The 12,133-nt window shown below is 35.2% G+C and overlaps 1 protein-coding gene and 1 long non-coding RNA gene across 2 annotated transcripts in view; both read right to left on the reverse strand.

Moving 5' to 3' along the window:
- LOC134806382 (teneurin-m) overlaps positions 1–12,133 on the reverse strand; it is a 693,234-nt gene that overhangs the window by 585,538 nt on the left and 95,563 nt on the right. The window lies entirely within an intron of this gene.
- LOC134806468 (uncharacterized) overlaps positions 1–12,133 on the reverse strand; it is a 108,183-nt gene that overhangs the window by 95,929 nt on the left and 121 nt on the right. The gene's annotated exons all lie outside the window — the stretch shown is intronic.

Consider the following 12,133-nt stretch of genomic DNA (forward strand, 5'->3'; position numbering starts at 1 on the left):
CAAAGTAAGAAACATACTTTATTATTGCATTACCATCATATGTTATCAATAATATGTAGTGTTTACAATCAGTACCTTCGAGTATTATCATTTTTATCAAGGTATATACTTCAAAATTGCCTCGCAAATACTTACGCTCGACAGCAAATACGTCTTTCTAGTGTAGTTTGTGATGATGATATTGTTCATACGTACTTTTCTACAGCAAACGTTGTTTAAGTTTTATTTTTTCATTCGACGGTTTGACTGCTTTTATTTAAATAAAATCAAATTTATATTAGAGCTAATTGTATCGGGTTAATAAGCCAAGCCTATAAGCCAAGTAGGTATTTGACATTACGAAGAGTTTAAACCTTATTGAAAAATGTTTTAAAGGGAAATTTAATGAGAATTCTTATGGACAGAATAACATTTTCCGCCTAAGTATTTAGATAACCAGGACAAAGGACCATGGGCGTCTTTGTATGGAACCTGGGTCCATCCAAAAACCAACTGAGAGTTATATATATATTAGGCCATTAAATACCTAAGTGGGTTTTATAAAAAAACAATATGTATCTTAAAATAAGTTGGTATGTTTGTGTATTAGGTAATAGTTGTATGTAAAAATAGTAAAAGCTATGAGTTTGTAATATAATAGAAAAATAATTTTATTAAAATTTGAATCAGATTTTTAATTAGGTACAACCGCTAAAATGCGTTTTAGAATTAAATAAATGACAGAGTATGTGCAGGAATTAATACGAGTTTAATTTCATTGCTAATGTAACTACACAACTCGCTAACGTCTTACCGTGCGATGAAACTCTCGATGATTCGATGTCTATTGATAACAAACTAAAATAACTATTAGAGATGCCACGAATTCGGTAAAACATTATGTATTATTGTGAGTTACGTGTATGCGAAAACTGGTCACCTACAAAGATAGATGGTTGCTAAGATTTAAGTCAGCAGCAAGCTGGGATCTCCATACAAACGTAGTTACGCTCTCATTTTAAAACGATTAGGTAGATTGCTCTAAAACTTTGTACTCACTAAAGGATAAGGTATATCTATGCCTGTAATGAATGTGTAGCTTCAGATACCATAATAAAAAAAATACAGCGAGTATAAGTTTTTCATACAAAACTTATTTTTCCTCTATTTCATTAGTTTTGTTGGAATATAAACTAAATAGGTACTGGTATAGATATACCTTATGTTATTGTATGTGCAATTTATTACAATCCAACACGTTGTTTTAAAATGAGTACGAATCTCCGTTTTTATGGGAAGTAATAATTCGGCTGAGCTTATTGCGGACTCTTTTAAGTTTCGTTGCTCATGCTCATTAGAAGTACATGTAATGTCATTAGTAGAGTCGAGTAAATCTAGCCTATGGTACAAATAAAATCAGAAAGACTGTACACATTAAAAATTTGTACATATTATGGAGTTATTCCCACCAGTTAGGTATCTACCACCAAGTTGTTACCAGTGGTAACTACTGGGAATTTATTTCCCACCTTTCTTGCCAGTAGCTACCACCAACTCAGTTTTGTGGTAATTACTGGGAAGTTTTTTTCCAGTAGTTACCACTGGTAAATAGTGGGATTTTTTCCCTAGTAGTTACCACCAACATTTTTTTACAGTACAATTTAAATGTCTTTTATTATATGAAAAAAAAAACACTATACTACTAAGCTTTTATTAAAAAAACGAGGTCCAGCGATTACTTTTTGGATTATAATCTTAATTACCATACAAAATTAACATATAAATCGGGTTATTCCCACTAGTTACCATCAAGTTGTTATAGTTAAATGGTAATAAAAACAGTATAAGTAGAATACTATAAAAATAGAGGCTTTATTGAACCCTAACAAAATTGTAGTAACTACTGGGGAAAAAATCCCACCTTTTACCAGTGGTAACTACTGGGAAACAAATCCCATTAGTTACCACTGGTAACAACTTGATGGTAACTAGTGGGAATAACCCAATTTATGTGTTAATTTTGTATGGTAATTAAGATTATAATCCAAAAAGTAATCGCTGGATCTCGTTTTTTTAATAATAGCCTAGTAGTATGGCGTTTTTTGTTCGTATATAAATAAACATTTAAACTACGTGTCTATTTTTTATTCCCATTTCTTCCATAAATACTAATCTATAAAACCGTATATTCGGTGTTTTTGTTGGTATACGTTTTTTTACACTAGCACGCTAGTCGAAAATCTGGACAAAATCTTAATTTTTCCTAATATACTAACCAAAAAGGCCGAATAGCTGCTATAAGGTCTTTTAACTTAGGATTTCAAGTGGGACTTATTCATTGTTACTAAGCAAAAGGCAGCATGTGACATATACGGCGTTTATAATTAGTTTCTACTTCGTAACTAAGTTAGAACGCCGCATAACGCATGTTTACCGCCTTCTTGACTAGTACGACCTACACATTTTTAAGCTTAATACTAATCTAAAGTGTTTTTTATAAAATTAAAAAAAACTGTGCTGTTTAGAAACATACTATAAATACCTAAAATAAGTACATATATATACCTACCACATAAAAAAAGAAAAAATGGAGAAAGTTTTTCCGTTTCGTAGAAATTCAAGAAAGATGTTTGGGTTGGTTTTTTGCGATTATCTCGAAACTAGCTTTTGTCGAAAAACTGCCTTTTAGACTAGGACGGCAGCACGGGTCATAGGTTTAGTCATAGGTATAATTTATAAGAAACAGAGTTTTTAATATAATTTTTGGTAACAACACATTTTATTTTCATCCTTGGGATGCCCCTCATTTCTTCTTCTATAGGTACAGTCGACGTCAAAAATATGTTTACACTTTTGCACCTTATACTCCTTTGTAATAAGGCAAAAAGTGTAAACATATCTTTGACGTCGACTGTACCTACAAATAAAATACTGTATACGAAATCAACTACTAAATAGTTGTGAATGTTGCAAGTAGGTAATATTTGTTGTTTGGTGACACGTCTTATATTTACAAAACATTTAAATTCACTAAACCAAATCCGTTAATTATAAAAAATGAACTGACACTTTAGGATAATCTCCGTCGCTCAAATTTTATTAATAAAACACCAATTTTAATAAAACTAATTCCCGTTTAGTCCGACGCTACCAACCAACCCGGTTGCCGACCCCTGGCCACCTTATTAACACGATTAAAAACAAAAACTTGCTCACTAATTCCAGGGGTCCAGAACCTTTTAGCTGTGAATATTAAAATACCTACCTATTTTGTAACAGGTGATTATGATTGATTCGCCTGAGGCTCACTTCGCCCGGGATATTAATTAAGGAACTAATGGAGTATAGAGAAAAAAAAAAGATGGTGGTGCAGATAAGCGATGACCTCGGGTAGAGTTAGTAGAAAAAATGTTTTACTATACTATGTATATCTTTGTATGTAGTTAATGTTTTGTTGCAACATTATTTCGTCGTAAATGGCTTGGAAATACTTCATTTAGAACGAGATTATTTCTTAAAGAAGTAGTTTTACTTAAGTAGGTAATCATAGTCATAATGATATTAAAATTGAAGAATTTCTTCGTAAATGTTCCTATTTAGGTATATTCTTTCATAATATATGTTTCCATAACTTTTTTTATGACATTGTGCCTTACTGAATTGTTTTTATATTATGCTCATGAGTTTTACATTAACTACACAGTTAAGTAACTAAATATTCGTTATGGTATTTAAATGACAAATTTGCAATTTTGTGGTAGTCTATTAGCCATTTTTCTTCCGCCATATACTAAGCATGTTAATAAAATGATCAAATATTTCTCCAACAAACTATGCCACAGAATCAGAATACTAAAAAAATATCCACTCAACTATACCAACTAAAGCAAAGTTTGCAAAAAGAGTAGGTAACTTGTGAAAAAATAATTTAATATGATTAAATTTTGGGGGCTTTGGCTTTGCCGACGCTACTTGTTTCATAAGGCCGCGTACACACCACACGTCGACTTATTAACTGCCCGAGCATCGAACGCAACGCGTGTGAGAGTCATGTTACCATTCATCAATACACTAAAACAAAAATGGTTTCCCATTTGTTTTGATTTTAAAAATATTAGTTTTGAAATAAACATAATGTTTTACACTGAAAAGCATACAAGACGATAAATTACTTGATGATAAAGATAATGTTTAAAATATACATAGTTATATTTATTTTTTCCTATAACACCTTAGTTCTTTGTTATTCGCGTTTAACAGATATGGATTTTACACTTTTGGTTTTGTTACCTTCAATAAATACTTGCTATACTGGGTCAAGCAGATCTTGTCAGTAGAAAAAGGCGGCAAATTTGAAAAATGTAGGCGCGAAACGATATCGTCCATAGAAAATTTAAATTTCGCGCCTTTTTCTACTGACAAGATCTGCTTGACCCAGTATATTTAGCTGTCACCTGTGTCATCACTTAGTTAGTAGGTACTAAATTTAATAGTGCAGTCGAAAGTTTTAATTTATGACCCATTTCGTACCTTGTCACAGTGACAATCAATATGAGTCGCTGGAGACCTCATACTATTGTCACTGTGAAAAGGTACAAAATGGGTCATAACTAAAAACTTTCGACCTCACACACTCACTCCGTTGGCTCAGCGACCCAAAATGAGACTTGGCCTCCGACACAAGACAGCGCCACTTTTCTCGGTCCTGTGCGACCTCTCGCCAATTGTTGACTCGAAGTTCGCGCAGGTCCGCCTCCACCATGTCGCACCAGCGATATCTGGGGCGTCTGATAGGACGTCTTCCTGCTGGACGGCCCAGTCATGCTCTTCTCACGTTCCGATCTTCATCCATTCTCTCAAGGTGGCCCAACCAACGGAGTCTGTGAGCTTTACTCTCCCCCATGATGTTAGGTTTAGCCACTAGGTCTTCGATCTCACGGTTCCTAAGGACTGACCAGCTTCCGTCCGGTCTTTTTTTTTTGGGCCCAGCACCTTAGTTCATAAGTAGGACCCAACTTATTTCGATCAAGCGTACTGAAATGAAATAAAAATTTAAACAGTAAATATTCAAAACAGCAATTAATAAAAGATAATTTTGTATTAACAATCATGAATATGTATCTCACTGATGCGGATCCGCACGCCGCATCGGTGTGTGACCTAGACAGTACTATGCACGTAAAACGTGCAGAGTACTGTCTAGCTAATATACTATATACTAATGTCCCGTTCGCCACCGGAGCAATATCAAGACCGCCTCTGGTACATTTTATGAGCAGCACCATTTTAATACACAAATTTACGACTTTATGAAATGGCTGAATCAACTTTTTCTTGTCCCTAGTTGCCATGGTTACGGTCTCCTGGGTCACTCTTAAAATACTAGTTTTTTCGTATTTAAATGAACCAAACTTTAATTTTTTGGTAGTTATAAGGCCTTTCCATAATGGGACATCTACTAAACACATTTGTAGAACATGGTACTCAGTTCTTCTAACAAACTATGCTATTATTGTCTCCTGGCTGATGGGACAGAATAACAACAAGAAATAGTCGATCGACCCAAATCACAAAATAAAATAAACTTTCGCGTTTTATTTATCGCAAATATTGCAATGCACCGTGAAATGAAACGCAGCGTAAAATGAACGGGAATGGGACACTATTACTCGTATTAAAACGGTTATTGCAAATTGATTGAGTTACTTGTATAAAATTGGTTTTTATATTTTACGGTTTTTGCGCTGAGTAAGGTTAACTAAATTAAAAATGTATGACAACCTGCCTCGATTGTTGGACTACAGGGACCGTGCGCGTTGGACGCTCTGCCATCTTGTGGCCTGAATCGGAAACATAAACATGTACATTACCAAAGCAAGTGCTGCCATCTACCGTTCTCGTACGTCTTTTGTGCATAGTAGGTTCTGCCATCTTGTGGACTACATCGGAAGCATAAACTTCACATTTACGCTTCGCGCCAAAAATCTGACGGCTCCTGCGCTGCCCCCTATAGTTCTTGCGCGCTCCCCGTAGAAAAACTGAAGTTGTCATTTAAGTCATTATACACGGTGACACTTCGCTGGCCCAATATTACAGGGTTCTATGTTTCACTTTTATCGAACTTTGAATTTTGATCGTCATAGTGACATTAAGTTGAATTTCAACTATCTTGAAAATGTAACATAAAACCCTGTAACTGCAATATTGGGCCAGCGACTTGCAATACCGATCAAACGAAGGTCTATGATAGAGACCCTATGGTCCAATCTGACTAACTGTATGTTCAGCGACGGTTAAAAATTTTGAAGAAATCATCGAATTTTTGTAACCTAGTTTGTTCGAGCCGATATTATGTAGTATGTTTAGTTTATTGTTCAAATTACCTCAAAGATGTCGCTGTTCCCGATGCAAACTAGATAAGGCTAGTCTTTCATAGAGCCTATTAAAAGAACCAGTCACATATCGAAATAAATGATTGGTGACGTAGCAACTTGTTTAAAAAACATAATTATTTCAAACAATACACTCTTTTTGTTTGGGCAGTCGTGTAAAAAGTACCTAAGAATATAAGTCGAATTTGTCGTTACAAAATAATGTCCAGGAAAACAAAATCTCTACACTTATATAGTTTGTCAAAGGACTGTCTCATTTCAATATTTCAATCATAGACATAGAGAATCATACTATCTTTGTCTTACACTAGTGCTAGCACCCAAAATAAAAGGATGAGTATAGTTTTCCTGGTTCTTACTGACTGACAAATTGATTTGACCAACTATACCAGATTATAATGAAAACTGTTCCGACCCTCGAGCATGACTTGCGTTGTCGCGCGCGTCATATAACTTTCATACAAGATAATTTGAAAATTAAATGCTTTTTTTTTCGAGACTGTATAAAAACTTAATATTTAAGAATTTTGAGTTCTTTATAATGCAGTTTTTATATCTACTTTGGGCCCGATTCGGATTTTGAACTAGACATCTATTAGATATCTCTTAGACATCACTAAGATGCGATAACGATATGTTTAAGATCTAACCTGTCAAATATGACATTTGCGCGATTCTGGAGATACTCTTGAACGATTTCCTCAGGATATGACTTAGAGATCCAATTAACATCTAATAGAATCTATTATTTATTAAGATATTATTAAGATATCTGATATCTTACTCTATCTAACCTAAAAGTGACATTGGTTGCCCGAATTGCGCTGCAAAAGAGAAATATCTAAACTATAACGTATCTAGAATGGATCTAGTACGTGTCGTCTCTTGTGAATATCTTGAAGTTCGAATACGGCAGTTTATCATGACATGATAAATGAAGCGCTGTGGCCTAGCGGTAAGAGCGTGCGACTTTCAATCGGGTTCAAACCCCGGTTGCAGGAAAACATCGTGAGGAAGCCGGACTAATCCCAATAACGCCTAATTTACCCGCTGAGTTGGAAGGACAGATGGCAGTCGCTTTCGTAAAAACTAGTAGGTACCTACGTCGATTCTTGAGATGTACTATGTATATTGATTCCAAGCCAGTTGCCAAGCGGACCCTAGGCTCAGCACAACGCGAGGCAGAAGAAGAAGAATAAATAGATGGCTCATTTTCTATCAATTACGAGTACTATTCCATAAGTTCATCATCCTTATTGTGCATGTAGACAAAACATGCATTCATTGCTATTTTAAACATAGTAGGTTACATCTAGGTTGTCCTATGTGCCAGTGACCTAAGGTCCCTCGTAGAATCAAGGTTCATCTAACAGAAACTCGGCTAAGCTGTAGGCTTGTCTTCCACTGACACTGTTTTGCTATCTAATGCTATATATTAACTATATTTATTATGTTATTCAACTTATTTACAATATTTATAAGTGTTGTATACAATCAGTAAACGCAAAATAAAAAAAGGGAAAATGAAAATTCTTTAAATGTTTATAAATGTAAGGATAAGGTCACTGTGGCGAAGTCCGGCATACTTTATTTTTTTTTGACTTTGGAGTGATCTAGTTCCGTTAATTATTCACCTATGTTACTGCTTGTAATCGCATACGATGAAGAATTTAATAATTAATAGTTTAGCCTTAGTGACAGATCATTTCAAGCACAAATTAAGCAAAAACAATGACATTTTTAAAAATTCGGCGAGTAGACGGACTTCCCGTGCAGTTTAAGGGAAGTCCGTCTAGTTATGATATCAGCCAATCTATGGGTGTGTATATGTTCGTAGTTAAATTCCTAAAAAGAACGGATCAAGACAATGAAAAGTGTATTTTAAACTTGTCAATATACGGTTCAGATTCGAAATAAACACCATTTTTCTAAAACAAAGGCAAGTCCGGCATATACTACCAAGATGGGGTGGTAAACCTTTTTTGGAAAATATTTAAACATAATTATTTTTTTGATTTCTGAAATAAAAGATCAATAGCAATTTTAAAATGAATTTTAATCGTTTCTTTTAATTTACTGAGATCAAAATTTAATAAAGTAACATCATGTGCAAAGTCAGGAGGATTTTTTGATACCTTATCAAATGGTTATAATATTAAAGTCGCAAAAACAGTTGGTAATCTCTGATTTAACGAAAGTCCGGCATATGACGGACTTGCCTTGAACATAATAGACGGACTTTCCAACTTAGTCAAATTTTCATATGATAAATTGTGGAACGTATAATTACAAAACTAAGCTAATTTCTGATATTTTAAAAATAGAATAAAGACAACTGGTACTTATGCTACCTACGTAGTTACTTTCTGATGCACAATCTTTTCAAAAACTATTTTAAAAAAAAAAATTTCGAACGGTTGTCGCACTATGACTTCGAGTTCAAAACACGAAATGACTTGTTGAGGCGGATTGCTCTGAAGTTGGTTGTCACAGCGCCATCTGTTTTACAGTGACGGAACTAGCGTGAAAAACTGGTTACTCGACTGGACTCCAAAGTCGCATACGCCTTCAAATTCAAAAGTTATAACGTGTTGACGGACTTGCCTTGTAGACGGACTTGCCCACAGTGACCTTACCTAATTATCAATATTATCATATTTAAAGGTCTCGGCACTATCACATACTATATACTCATACGTAGGTATGTACCTAATGTAAAATAGAAAATATTTAGGAAATAAATAGAATAGAATATATAATGTAATAATTTTTTACATACAACAATTTATGCCAAATAATTTTTAAGGAAAAAAAACCGACTTCTATGGGGCCCGGTGAAAGATTATGTTAGATGGTGCACTATGTAGAAAAGTAGGTAAAACCACCCACTTTTCTAGTAGCATTTCGTTTCCGTAAGGGTCGTAGTTCTAGCCTAACCTAACCCACTTCTCTGATAGCAGTTCGGTTCTGTGAGGATCGCAGTTCGAACCTAATCAAACCCACTTTTCTAGTAACATTTCGTTTCTGTAAGGCTCGCAGTTCTAACCAAACCTAACCCACTTTTGTTCGGTTCTGTGAGGATCGCAGTTGAAATCTAACCTAACCCCCTTAACGGCGCATGCAGTGCGGTGTACGGGGGTTTGAGCGGGAGGGGTTTGGCATCATCATACTTTATACCTACATTTTATGGTAGGTAATCCATAGTGGTTTATTTAATTTAGGTATCATAGTGGTTTTCCGGGTCAAGGTCCGGGTCCGAGTCCGGGTCCGAGTCCGGGTCCGAGTCCGGGTCCGAGTCCGGGTCCAAGTCCGGGTCTGAGTCCGGGTCCGAGTCCGTCATCAGCAGTTCCGCTTCATCAAATGCGACAGTTTTAATGTAAATGCTTGATTTTATGATGAAAATACAGAAAATTCTATACGTATGCCTTTAAGGTTTGAGGAGTTCCGTCGATTCCTCATGGATCCCATCATCAGAACTAGATTTTGATAAAAACGGGACCAATCTGTAAGCATATACATACAATCAAAAAAAGAATTTTCAAAATCGGTCCAGTAATGACGGAGATATGGAGTAACAAACATTAAAAAAAAAAACATACAACCGAATTGATAACCTCCTCCTTTGGGATTTGGAAGTCGGTTAAAAAACAGGCACTAAGCAATTTTACCTGCTATTGTTGCCCATTACGTAAAAAACAAATTACTTTGCGGTTATAAAAATTGAGATATAAAAAAATAAATTAAAAAAAAGCCTAGCTCGGTATATCCTCGCTTGCTCAGTGACTAGGCTCGCCAATAACGTGCAGTAATTTGCGGCACTTTGGTGCATTACCTTCACAATAACTGCAGCGTATTATTGTGCTTGACATGCACTTACATGATCAACTGCTGGAAGGGATCAACTGTTGGCTTATGACTTAAGTTACAAGTAGGTCACAGTTTAACCGCCATTTTTAGGGTTCCGTACCCAAAGGGTAAATACGGGACGCTATTACTGAGACTCCGCTGTCCGTCTGTCTGTCACCACACCAAGCTGTAACTCGAGAACCGACAGTTGAAATTTTCACAGATGATGTATTTCTGTTGCCGTAATAACAAAAAATACGAAAAAGACAATAAAATAAATATTTAAGTGGGGCTCCCATACAACAAACATGACTTTTTTGTCGTTTTTGCATAATGGTACGGAACCCTTCGTGCGCGGGTCCAACCCGCATTGGGCAGGTTTTATTTTAATAAAAAAAAATGTTTAAAAAAGGCTATACTCTTGCCTCACTTGTGATTAGGGGGATGTCCCCGAGTGGCGGACACCTTAGCTTTTTTGAAGGAAATAATAAAAATATTCGAAGAAATATATCTTTATTCATCGACTTTAGTCAACAAAGTTTAGAATCAATATAAAATTATATGAATGCAACTTCTAAATAAACTAATTTATTTCTTTTTATAGGTAGTTACCGCTGCTATAATAACAGGGGGCGTAGAAAGATGACAATCGTTTATCGACAAACGCCAGTTGAAACGTAAAACATTATCGGGGTGATAAACTGATCGAAAAGTCACGTGACCGATTTCATAGATTATATCGTAAGTCACTCATCTGAATTATAATAGTAGATTTCAACCCTTGGTTAACAAACCAAGGGTTGAAAGGCACCCATTTCTGTCGAGGTAGTTTGGCGCTCGAACGCAGTGAGAGCGCCAATAGTCCGAGACGGAAATGGTGCCTTTCACCCGAGTTAAACACTCTACTTTTCATATCGAATGCGAGGAAACCAAACAAGACAAGGCAATTTCGCAAAATCAGTAATTGAAGTCACTAATAGACCGACGGTCATGATTTTTTTCCTTAGGACTTACTTGCAAACGGAGACTTTACATGTGTGAAGATTAATAACCCCTAGCGAAAATCATTTAGATTGCAATATTTACGAAAACACACATTTTTTAACAAACTGTAGTAATTTTAAAATTATTTGTTCATTATAATATGAAAATTAGCGGGATTGCCTCTTACTTTTTAATTTTATACTTTTTCGTTCTAAAAGCCGCAACAGACTACCGGACCGCACCGCGACCTTGGTGCGCCGCACCACGTAATAACATAATAAAAGTATTTTAAATATTAAATAACAATTTAATGAATAATTTAAGAAATTTTTATCTTGTATTTTATTTTATATATCGTACAAACGTTTCACTGTGGCTGTATAAGATTCTGCCTTTGCTCATTTACGCAAGTGTAAGGTATAAAAATTTTTTTTTGGTGTATTCCTTTTGGTTCCCGCCAGGTTATGAAATCGAGTAAATAGAATTCAACGAAAGAAATCAAGAATAATTTGTTTTTAACAATTTACTTACATAATTTTTTATAAAAAAAGGATCAACGTGGGATTAGTAAAATTAAACAATTACCAATTGTTCCAGGCGAGGAAATAAAGACACTATTTTTCCATTTTGTTTCCACCCAGTTGTTCGTGGGACGGGGACGCAGAGGACTACACCACATTTCTGCGCTAGAGCATAAACGTAGCACTTTCTGCGCACCTTTTAGAACAACAACGACCCACTTTCAGAGCATGAGATATGAAAATATCTTTTTTCTACTCGTCGATTGTAATGGTTGAATTAAGATATAGGTAACTATAACTCGGTAATTTTTATGTATGAGGTTCCAACTCAACTATAATATTCATTTCGATACGATTTAGTCAACTATAATGAAATTGACCAATCACAGTTCGCCGCGGTCAAGAAGACGA

The sequence above is a fragment of the Cydia splendana genome, chromosome 3, assembly GCF_910591565.1.
Source record: "Cydia splendana chromosome 3, ilCydSple1.2, whole genome shotgun sequence".
Lineage (NCBI taxonomy): Eukaryota > Metazoa > Arthropoda > Insecta > Lepidoptera > Tortricidae > Cydia > Cydia splendana.